Below are 12,071 nucleotides of genomic sequence, written 5' to 3' on the forward strand. Positions count from 1 at the left end.
CCTGATCTGGAAATACATATAAAGACTTTTAAAAAAAATAATGATAAAAATGCAAAGAAAAAAGGGAATTGAGGCTGCAGATTGATGATAATACTGTAAGGAAGGTTCATAGAAAATACCTTAATGGTTTCATAAGTTTAACTCACCCATGAGCATAGAGCTCATCTAACTGGGTGAGAACATGACACTAGAAGCAATATGATAATGAACTAACATCGAGTATTAAAGAAGTAAAAATTTAAAAGCATCATTTTCAAAGAAAGATTTGAAGAACTTGCCAAAATCTGGAGTCTGAGGAAGAAACAAGTGAGGAGCATCAGTACAGTTTTAATATAGTTTTGGTTAAATGGATTAAAAACCTGTGGCTTAAAGTGTCTCACCCATAGTACATCAATAACATCTGTTTCTGCTAACTCTGGTATATAAAACTCTTGTCACTTTGCAACTGCAAAAGAAAATAATGAGTCTTAAAGTAAGTGCTAAGAACTAGTTTATAACAGAGGTGACAGTCCCAGGCAGCTGCTGCTTCTAGTGCTGTCAGAAATTTTGTAGGTGCACCTGCTTTTTGACTCATGGATTGAGAGAGCAGCCCCTGGAAGCTGAAGGATTGCAAATACAGGAATGTCTTGGGCCGTTATCTTTGGATCTAAGTGAGAATGGAAAGCACAACAGCTCTTCAGACTGCAGAGGTTGATTTAAGACACTTCTGTTCACACAGATTCCTGAGATCTTTCTCCAACTGTGTGTATTTATACTCTGCTGACAGACACAGCAGGTAGGAGTTTTTGGGGCGAGGGATATCTTGATTCCATTGCCTTTCCTCTAGCTGCCTCTGCTACCTCTGAATCAAGAAGACAGAGATAACTGAAAGCCTTGCACTTAAAACCTTTAATATACTCATGACTTCTTGTGAAAATGACCATACACCCTTCAGGAATGTGCCAGCAATTCAAATCACATCACAGCTTAGGAAACTCATTGTAACGTTTCCAAAAATCTTATGAATAACCTGATCCATTTAAATATGACCACATACAGAAAAGAGGTTCTGCAGAAACACGTTTGATGTTCACTTATCTCAAAAATATACTACAACAACTTAGTTCAAAATTAAAGGCATTTTTCCCTTTTCCCAATCATTGTGAAATGGAAGGTTGAAACTGAGATTTCCTTTTTCCATATCACTACATATTATAAATGCAGCAGAAAGGAAGAGACTAACACAACTGTGGATGTGCAGGAGGTAAATCTAGCTATTGTAGTTTCCCATAACTGCTGTGACTAGTTAAATCAAAAGAAGCTATATAAAGTTGGGTTATTTTTCAGTAAAATATATAAAGACTTGAAAGTAAGGTGCTTACATAGTCAGACTGCTACCATCAACTGCAATTTAAATTCCAAGTCACCTGAAAGCAACTGCATCTGTAGCAGGATAAGTTTTTAAGCCCTCCCTGATCTGTCTTTCCAGTTGCAGCTAACACCAGGCAAGTATCATGCAGAGCTTGCGTGCAGAGTAAAGGAACATCTGAAATCTGCATTAGCTCACTGATATCTCCAGTGAAAGCTAGGCCTAAATATCAGCAACTTCTATGTCTTGCTGCTCTTTAAAGTTTGAAAGTAAGACATTCCCTGTCTTCCAAGATCTTGCCATAAAGCATCAAACTTCTTGTGTAAAGAGAAGATGGCTTGTTATATATCTGAAATTTTTATTCAAGCCCTAAAGACTTTTGTTGAGGGTATAAAATAAGTAAGAATGTCTGTGGGGAATCATCATCTCTTTGTGGCAGGCAAGAAATTCCAAACATGTTTAGTCTGTTCTGCTCTGTGCTCCTGGAGAAAAGGTTGTATTTCCTTTTTCAGTGCCCATAATCTTTTTAGAACCTTTTCTTTATTGAGCCCATAAACATCACAGTGAAGCTGCAAATCATCATAGTCTGCACAAACTCCATCAAGGAAGCTGCAGAGTAAACGATGCTGAAAGGTTGACGTTCACAACAATAGGCAGTTGACTAACCTCATGGTAGCATGCATGACATGAGGTATTCAAAAATAATGCAGAGGACCAAATAATGGATGTCATGGTCTCAATATGACTTGGTCAATCCACAGGACCAAGATTCAGGAATCTTAAACATATACAAGTTCCCTACCACTGTTCTTCACTAGTCTAGTTTTGTTGACGCTGTCTTCTAGTTATGCAAGTGCCTTCAAAACCTCTTGTTGATAAAGTCAGTGGCTTTTCTGATTTTTGACAGAAGTTGTCAAGTCTGAAGAAGTCAAATATGAAACTGTATTATAGAGTGAAAATCTTTAGGAAGTTAAGCAAAGAAACGAGTATGATCAGAACAGAAAACACCCTCCACTTTGCAAAGAACTTGTGTGCCATACATAATGTCAATGTTTTAACCTTTGAATGATAGGACTATAAACAAAATTGCTTTTTTCAGATTCACTGGGTGCTTTGGTGTTTATATATCCTTTGTGCAATCTGGTGTTACATTGGCGATATACTCCATTTTCATTTTGGAGACTGCAAACATCTTGTCTATTATGCTGGTCAATAACCATAAGAAGCTGGTAGAATTCTCCATCAACATATTTTGAATATTGATTTTTTTAATCAAAGATTCAACATCTTTTTTAATGGATAGACTGTAACAAGTAGAAGAGTGATTCTATAAAATAAATGTAAATTATATCAGCAAATATAAATTTGTTTTATGGATGGAAAATCTTTTTTATAATGTAATATTTACAATTTCTTAGTGAACTGATTTTAAATGTTACCACTAAACTTTCCAGACTAAATTAGGAATATTCAAGGAATTTAGGTGCCTAATGTCTATTAACATCTCACAATTGATTGACACTTCAATTTCTATATTCCTTAGCTAATCCCATCAACCATCATTAAGTTTTCTTATTATTTCTTAGAGTGAATCATTGAAACCACAACCTTTATTTTCACCCATTTTTATTGTATTTTATGGCCATTTTATTTTATATTACTGAAATTATGAATGAGTATAAGTCTGAATGGACATGATTATAAATAGAAGGCAGAAATAGAAATATAAGTGAAGCAACAACACTGTTAATATGTTTGTTGCTCAAAGCAGCAAATTTTAAAAAGACATAAGAGCCAAGGCACTTACACTGTGCAATATATGTGTTTATAGGTTACAAATTAAATTGCCATCATTTGCCAGCAATAACTTCATGGTGCTATAGAGAATCACCAATCTTCTGAGATACAGAGCACATAGAAATTGTTGAGATGCAGCAGTTCCTACTACATTTGGGAGGAAAAAAAATCACAAATGGGTGGCATCCAATGTGCGTGGGTGAAGTATAATGCACACAATTCAACTGCTTCTTGCAAAAAGATCAAATGAAAGGAATACACAATTCATTTTGTTGGTATTCCAAATAAATACGTGGCTCTACAAAATTAGAATCAGAAAAGAAATGTTAATTTCTATCCTAAAACCTTAGTAAGTACTATATCTAATCTCACTGAGGAGTTTCACTGAAATATCTCTTTGGATGGAGGCAGAGCTCTGCTTTAATGAGTATTTCAGAAATTTGATTGCATGCAGAGAAGATTCTCAAAGTATCATCAGACAAAAGAAAAGTGACAAACAAGCAGGAGTCTGTTAATTAATCTCCTGGCCTTGTCAGATGGAGTACAAGAGGACAGTAAAGTATAGAACTTGGAGTGTCATAAAATGTTTATCTTATTACTGAACAAAAATGACAGATATAGTCAAGTGCAGACCAAAACAAGAAATTATAAAAAAGAGCAGTGTAAAAGAGAAGTGCATGGGAGGGCTATTTATGAAAGGTGCTGATTAGGACCAAATTTGAGAACAGTATTTTTTGCTGTATATTTGGGTCCACAAAAAACTGTGTGTGTATTGTCAGTTTAGCACCATATTCAACCATTACCATACAGATAAAATCGTGTAAGAAATTTTTCTTCTGCTATCAAACTTTTCAGATAACTCTCTTGCTGCTACAGAACTTTTAAATTTTTCAACCTTGCAATTAGTACTCCCTCAAGAAGAATATGACAATTTAAAAAATTTTTAAACTTTATTGCCAGCTGATATAAACTTGAGCAATGATGAGAACAGAGTAAAGACCTAAAAATTACCCAAAGTCATCTACATCAGCAAATGTCAAGAGAATAGGTGACTAGAGCTGAAAAAAGGCTGAAGAGTTGGGCCTTTGTTTTTCAGGTCACAATTCTTCCTCATCTTCCTCAACCCTCTATTTAACTCTCAAACATGAATATGAATATAACTTTCTTTTTCTTTATATGGATTAAAAATGCGTGCTTCTTAAAAATATTTCTTGAGATACAATATAGAAGAGGCTACTTTTCCCCTACCCAAATGACCCAATGCATGGTGGCTGCAAGCACCAAACCCTGTACATCACAGTGCGATTATTAAAACTTCTGTGGTCATATGAGTCAAAGGGGCAAACAAAGGAAAGAATAAAAGCATATTCAGGTATCAGAATATAACAATAGTCAGCTACACTAAACTACCGTAACTGTGTGGTTTAACACCAATTAACTGGGTATACCTTGTCAGTACTCAGTGATGGGAGCACTGGTCTGGAAGACCGGTGGCTGGTTTGGTTGGAAGATCTGTGGCTCATTCACAGGTGTTCTGGGAAAAGGCAGCTACTGTGTGCCTTTGGGTCCTTGGCTGTGCTACAGGAGGACAGTTGCTGCAGCATGTTGGAAATCTTGATGAAGAACAGGGTCTCTTGGGGGATTTAGCATTGAATTCCAATTGATTTCAGAAAATCTGTACAATTCTTTTGCATGGAGTCTGTCTCAATGGTAAAAGTGAACCTGCAGTCAGGAGTCCTGGAATCTGAATTAGCCAAAATTTCATGGAGGCACATCACTGATGTTAATTAAGACACATAGACTTACCCAGGAAGCCTTTGAAATAACCTTCTGTCTGATGGTTTACCTCAGAAAACTTTTCAGACCATGCATGAAACTCAGCAGTCATATGACAGATTATACAATTGATAACTAATAAGAGGCAAGAAATCACACATTTTCAAAAACAAAAATGACCTTCAACATTATATTTCCATTTACTGTTTTGCTTCAGGCTTCAATGCCACAAGTACTGACAAACTTATTTTCAGTAAGACATTGGTTCCACTAACAAGTCACTTGCAGACTTCTTATGTATCATTGTCTCATTAAAATAAGCAGATTAGAAATTTAATTATTCTGTTATATATGAACAAAACATTAGAACAATATGGTCTCATGTGTCCAATAAATAATCACACAAAAAAGGCAAAAGACTTCCAGAGCAGAGAAGTGAGTGTATGCTTATTATTGCCAAGGGTACATCAATAACCTGTGTGTTTATTGGTTTCTAAACAGCATTAAAAAAATGGCAAACCAAACCCAAACAACCATCCTGTGTGCTTATTGGTTTTTAAACAGCATTAAAAAAATTGCAAACCAAACCCAAACAACCATGGAATATTTGCCTCTTGATCTAGACCACTGTTAGCTAAATAGTCTGATACTAACCATTACTAAAATATTAATCATACATAAAGCTGAGGTACCTGGTAAAATAGAGTATTTTAGGTAATTTCTTTAGAGAGGTGTCTCCCATTGAGGTTCATCCTGAAAATCATTCCAGAAGGCTAGTCACCTAAGCTGAAATCCACTAAAATAGGCTACTATTAAGAAAAGCCGTATTATTTGCCTCTTACTCTTCCCTGAAAAGAAAATCAAAAGTCATCAGTCCTCCCCTCAAAAGAGTAGAAACTACTGCAGTTGTTGACCGTACAGGAAGCTGACATATTTTATTTACCTATAAACCTGTTTTGAAATAGAGTAGACAAATATTACTGTTTCTATGGAAGGAAAAATAAGCTGATAGCGCTCACAGGTTATGAGTTTTTATGTCCAGTTCCAATTAGTATTGGACTAAAAAATTTTTATTATCAGATGTTAAGCAGAAGTTTCCATTGAAATCCATGAGAAACCAATGGTTGTCTGATTCCTTTATTGTCCCAGGGCTCCAGCCATGTCCTTGAGCACAAGTGGTCCTAGCATATTGATTAGGCCACCAGTGCTGTATCTAAAGAAGGTTAGTTAGGTAATCCACTTAAACAACATGATCACTTCTACACCAAAATACATAGTGAACAAAAGTAATAAGATTGGATTTATTAAAGAAATAAACCGCACCATACCTCTGTTGTTTGAATTAATATGTATGAATGCAGGGTAATATTTTGGAAGAAGGACTGTATTCTTCATTTCAACTGTAGATTTTACTTTTTTTAAGAAAATATTACTTCCATAACAGAGAAAAATAGAAGTGTCTTCCCCCCAGCTCCCTCATCCCAGTGTGACTTTTAAGGCTACAAAATGTGCTAGATGAAGACCTTGGAGATGGAAATTCAGTGTTTATCCACAGGGCATGTTCAGCACTGCCAACAGCTGTGCAACTTTTCCCAAACAATGTTTCTCAACGATGACTTGAAAGGACCACAATTAGGGGCAGGAGAATAGTTTAATTTCCATGCCCATTCAATCCTTGACTTCTCTGCTGAGCCTGCCAACTATTGCCAATTGCAATGGTGGATTTTGTGACATGGACACTTGTCCACTAAGAACTGGACTGAGGCTGAAATCCAATGTAATTATTTTCAGTCACTATTGACCTACAAGAAGTTTCAAACAAGGAAATGTTGAAGTTTTTCTGCTCTTACTAGCTCCCTCAAACAATGTTCCCACTGCAGCAATGATAGCTGAAGTGTTCTCTGACAACTTCAAAAACATTTTTATCATTTATCAATTTTTAACCCTCTCCTCTGTTTAATTTACCAGCTAGAGAAAACAAAAACTATAAAAGCCCCTTTCAATCATATATAAAAAATGAATATTTAAATTTTTTTAATTAAAAAGCCCCTGACTTGAACTGCACATCTTGTGATACACTAAGTATAAAAATACTAAGATCTACTTTTCACAGCCACTATGTATAAACCACTCATCCTTTCCCATCATATATGAAGAGCTGCCTTCTGTTTTTTTCCCCCAGGATGTACATTTGAAAAAGTAATTTTCATGCCTTTTGCTCATGCATAGAAATATATAATTATTTTTTTCAGTTCTGTACTTAAGCAACTAAGACGTAATTTGATAATGGTGGGACCAAAGTTATGGCAAGAATGTGCAGTTCTATTTGACCTCAGAGTATAGGTAATTCTGGCTTCTGTTTGGATGGGAACCCTGGGTTCCACAGGCACAAATCAAGATTTAATAATTGATGAATAGGTATCATTTAGGTCTGATGTTTTAAAGTTATCTTAACAGAAAAAAAAAGATAAATAATGCACACTGTATTATCAGACTCAAGAAGGAATAACACAAACAAAAAAAGAAAACAAGAAAAAGAAATTTTTAAACCAGTACTCAGGTAGGCTTGCTCCGTCCTTCCTCCCAGTTTGAGACAAGGGAGAAGAACAGGAGCTAACTGCACAGATCCCTCTAGTGGCAGCAACAAAGATGGGATTTTGGCTATGTCGGGATGAGCAAGTCTCAGGGCCAGGAGATGTGTAAGGAACAGGGAGTCTGTAGTAAGGGAACCTGCAGAGCTGGGCTCTGTGAGCTGTCGCTGCAGAAAGGCTGCCTGATCTCATCAGTAGCTGCAGGACTCAGTTGCTCTGTCGCTATTTAAAGTGCAAAGAAAGGAGAAGGAGAAGTGCAGGAGACCAAAGGGTAGAGGAAGCAGGGTGCAGGGAAGTCATACAGCTCTTTGAAGCTGAATTGTGTTGCAGAGCCAGAGAGTAATACCTTTCTGCATGCTTTGATTAATGCAGGTATCCAGATGGTTTTGGGTCATTCTAAAGGATAAATTTTATATTGCCCACACATCATCCAGTACATATGGTTCTATTCCTTGCAACAGAAAGGAACTAGTCTCTTTTTTCTGCCCTAGAGATGAACTGTTGAATGGTAGAGCATGAGCTTCTGCATGTGGAGCCTGTAAAATCACCTACGCTAAAAAAGAAGGCCAGTTCCTCATCTATAAAGTGATAAATATTCAATCCTAATAAAGGTAGAATCTCACTACCCAAGAGGTATGCTTTCTGACAAAACTCTTCCCAAAAGTTTAACATGCTTTCATATGTCACATCTGTTCTTTTCCTGCCTGTGATACTTCACAGCATTAGTCCAACAGGAAATACTCAAGTATATAAAAGTGTATAAATCATCCTGCCACCCTAATCTGTTTGGGTTCTTTATAGAAGTCTGTTCTAAAGGAAGCAAGAGACAAGAAATAAAATATTAGGGCTATAATGGGGAATGTATTTTGCAGGCATATATCATTAAACATAATAAGTTTATAGTTCACTGTAAGTTATGCAATGGTTTATACTTTGTCTACAAATTATTTGTTGATTTATGTATTTTTTTCAGCTCACCTGGATTGACATATATTTACTCAAGTGAGGAGTATTTTTCTGAATCTGAACTTATTTGTTCATATGGACCATACAATGTGACTGCTTTCCATAGCTAATTCAGGACTAGGTGACATAGAAGATCCTAACAGACAACACTTACTTGGTTAATGTTAGCATAAATTTCTTGGCAAATCCACATCCTGCTGTCTGTGGAAAGGTTTCTCTATTTATATTTTTTACTAAATTTACTCCTCTTGAGATTTTATTAGAAATTTCTGGAAGTCAGTTACAAAATCAGCCTAGACAAAGTCTACTTCTACACTGTTTTGAATACTAAAATACTTTGAAATATGTTTCTTGAGAATTCAGGATAGTGTTTATGGAAGACTTCCATTTGAATCGGTGGTAATATATGGGCATTTTCTACCATGATTCAAAGACAAATCATAAAATATCCTCTTGATCAGTTTAACTGATTTAAAAATGTACAATCATAGAATAGTTTAGGTTGGAAAGTACCTTTAAGACCATTGAGTCCAACCAGTAACCCAGTACTGCCAAGTCCACCACTAATCCATGTTCCTAATCACCATACAGAATCACAGAATCAACTAGGTTGCAAAAGACCTCTGAGATCATCAAGTACAACCTTTTGCCAAACACCACCATGTCAACTAGACCACAGCACTAAGTGCCATGTCCACTCTATTCTTAACACCTCCAGGGATGGTGACTCCACCACCTCTATGGGCAGCCCATTTCAATGTCTAACCATCCTTTCTGTGAAGAAATTCTTTCTAATGTCCAGCCTAAACCTCCCTGACACAGTTTGAAATTATGTCCTCTCGTCCCACCACTGGCTGCCTGGGAAAAGAGACTGACCCTCACCTGACTACCACCTGCTTTCAGGTAGTTGTAGAGAGTGATAAGGTTTCCTAAGCCTCCTACTCCCTCAGTCACTCCTCATTGGACACTCCAGGCACTTCACTAACATCATTGCTTTTCTTTGGAAGCGCTCCTGCCCTTCAATGTCTTTCTTGCAGTGAAAGGGCCCAACACCCTTGGGGAACAATTAGTGACCAAATTTTGGAGGAGTTGAAATCCGGTATGAATCTACCCAAACCTTACAGGGTCAGAAAGCTTGAACAACAGTCTCAGGGAGCACAAATGGTACAGAGGGAGCATTTTGATTAATTTATGATTTTTTTTAAACTAACTATCTTGTTCAGACTGTTTTCTGTGGATGGTGTTAGGGATGCAGCTGGATAAAGTTTAATCCTTAAAGAATTGTGGTCTTTGTATCTATCAAATGGGGTCACAGTAAAATATTTTACCCTGCATTAGGCATTTACCAATGGTACAATTACCATACTGCAACAATGTCATTGCCTATAACAGGCCAAATTTTTTTCATGATGATCCTGGCATCTATTATCTTTTGATTGCCATTACATTAGCACTTTACTTGAAGATAAAGACAATTTTTCTTCATGTAAATGTTAGATGCATTTCTTAGCTTATAGAAATATTTTTTCTTCTGTTTCAGCTCCATTAATTCTTTTAATTGAGAGGAAATTTTGGGAAACTTTTCACATATTGCTAGAACTCATTTTTAACAAACAAAATTAAATTGCTTTTTGTGGGTTTTTTAAATGAGAAATTAACTAGATATTAACGCTTTTGTAAACAAGGCACCATTACCTTTCTTTGAGCTAGTGAGACAGGCAGTGGAAGAATTTAAACATAATCACAAAGAAGGAATCCCTGATAATATAACAGATTGCATATAACAGACCGTCTGTAAGTGGCTGTTCACTTCTAGGTTAATGTAGCAAGTTTAACACTGCTGACAAATTTTAATGTATCACAGAAAGAAAGTCACATGCTCAGCTAGTATTAAAATTATTTACCTTGGTTTAACGTAGAAAGCACGTCTAGGGAAAAAAAAACCCCAATTCTTAAACTACTGATACCATCTTTTTAATATGAATGAAAATGGTCAATTTTCTTCCGAGATGGTGTTTAAAAAAAAGAAATCCCCCATTTTTTTAGATTCTTAGTACACAAATGTGCAGGTTGATGAGTTACCCTCTCTAGCAACAATCATTTTGACTGCAAAAATCCCTGCATTGTCTGACTGCAGCTCCCAGTTTTGTTCTATATTGCATATGCTACATAGTACAAAAGACTATATGTGCTCCACAGTACTACACATCTTTTTAATGAAGAGAAATTACTGAGCTGCTATAGGAAGTAAATACACATATATACTATTTCTATATAGAAAACTATATTGCAATGGAACTCATAACTTCTGGCATTATATAGTTTTGATAATGACCTTTTTACAGAGATGCCTCATCTAGTCTGACTGAGACTGTAGCATGAGTTCAAGGTCAAAGAACAGGATACTTTTCAATATGCAAATAAATTTTTACTTTTGATCACATTTTTTGAAAGTACAATTTCATGATCTGGCACTTCTTATCTCCATGTAGCAGAACAGAAAAAGAGGGAATGGTAGTCCTCTGCTGCCTAGAGGGCAATGGGCAAGAGATGCTCATGTTATATTTTGCAAAGCACTGCATAAATTTTCAAAGCTGAACAAAATTAGTAATAAAAGGAGTCATGCCATATGTAATGAGAAATTGCCAAGAATTAGAATTACTTTCTTCTCCAGAACAGGAATGGCCACCTCTTTTCTCTTTTCTCACCCATGAGAGGCAGAGGTTGTTCATTAGGGGTCACAACCATGTTTAATGACAGGACCCCATCCTAGATAATGCAGGAAATTCTGTGTTGTCACACGATAGCACAACACACAGCACCAGGTGTGAGAATGATGGTTCATGCAGCAGGGATGTTAAGTCAGCCTATATCATGTGTCAAAACTGCTTCCATAAAATAAAAAACATGACACATACAGAACAACCAGGGAATCCAGCTGAGCCAGCAAAGGTTTGTGAAAGGCAGGTCTTTCTTGACCTGCCTGATCTCTTTCTATGACAAGGTGACCTGCATGTTGGATGAGGGAAGGTCTGTAGATGTTGTCTACCTAGACTGTAATAAAGGGTTTGTCACCATCTTCCACAGCATTCTCCTGAAGAAACTGGCAGCTGATGGCCTGGATGGCTGCACTGTTCACGGTGTAAAAAACTGGTTGGATGACTGAGTTCAGAGAGTGGTGGTGAATGGAGTTACATCCAGCTGGCAACTGGTCAAGAGTGATGTTCCCCAGGGTTCAGTATTGGGGCCAGTCCTGCTTAATATCTTTATCAGTGATCTGGATGAAGGGATTGAGGGCGTCCTCAGACAGATCATGGATGACACCAAGTTGGACAGGAGTGCTGGAGGACAGGAAGGCTTCACAGAGGGATCTGGATAGGCTGGATCAACGGGCAGAGGCCAGTGGTATGAGGTTCAATAAGGCGAAGGGCCAGGTTCTGCACAACAACCCCAGGCAGCGCTGCAGGCTGGGGGCAGAGTGGCTGGAAAGCTGCCTAACAGAAAAGGACCTGGGGGTGCTGGTTGGTAGTGGCTGAACATCAGCCAGTGTGTGTGCCCAGGCAGCCAAGAAAGCCAACGGCCCTGGGCTGGAT

Source organism: Corvus brachyrhynchos, unplaced genomic scaffold (genome assembly GCF_000691975.1).
Source record: "Corvus brachyrhynchos isolate BGI_N302 unplaced genomic scaffold, ASM69197v1 scaffold146, whole genome shotgun sequence".
Lineage (NCBI taxonomy): Eukaryota > Metazoa > Chordata > Aves > Passeriformes > Corvidae > Corvus > Corvus brachyrhynchos.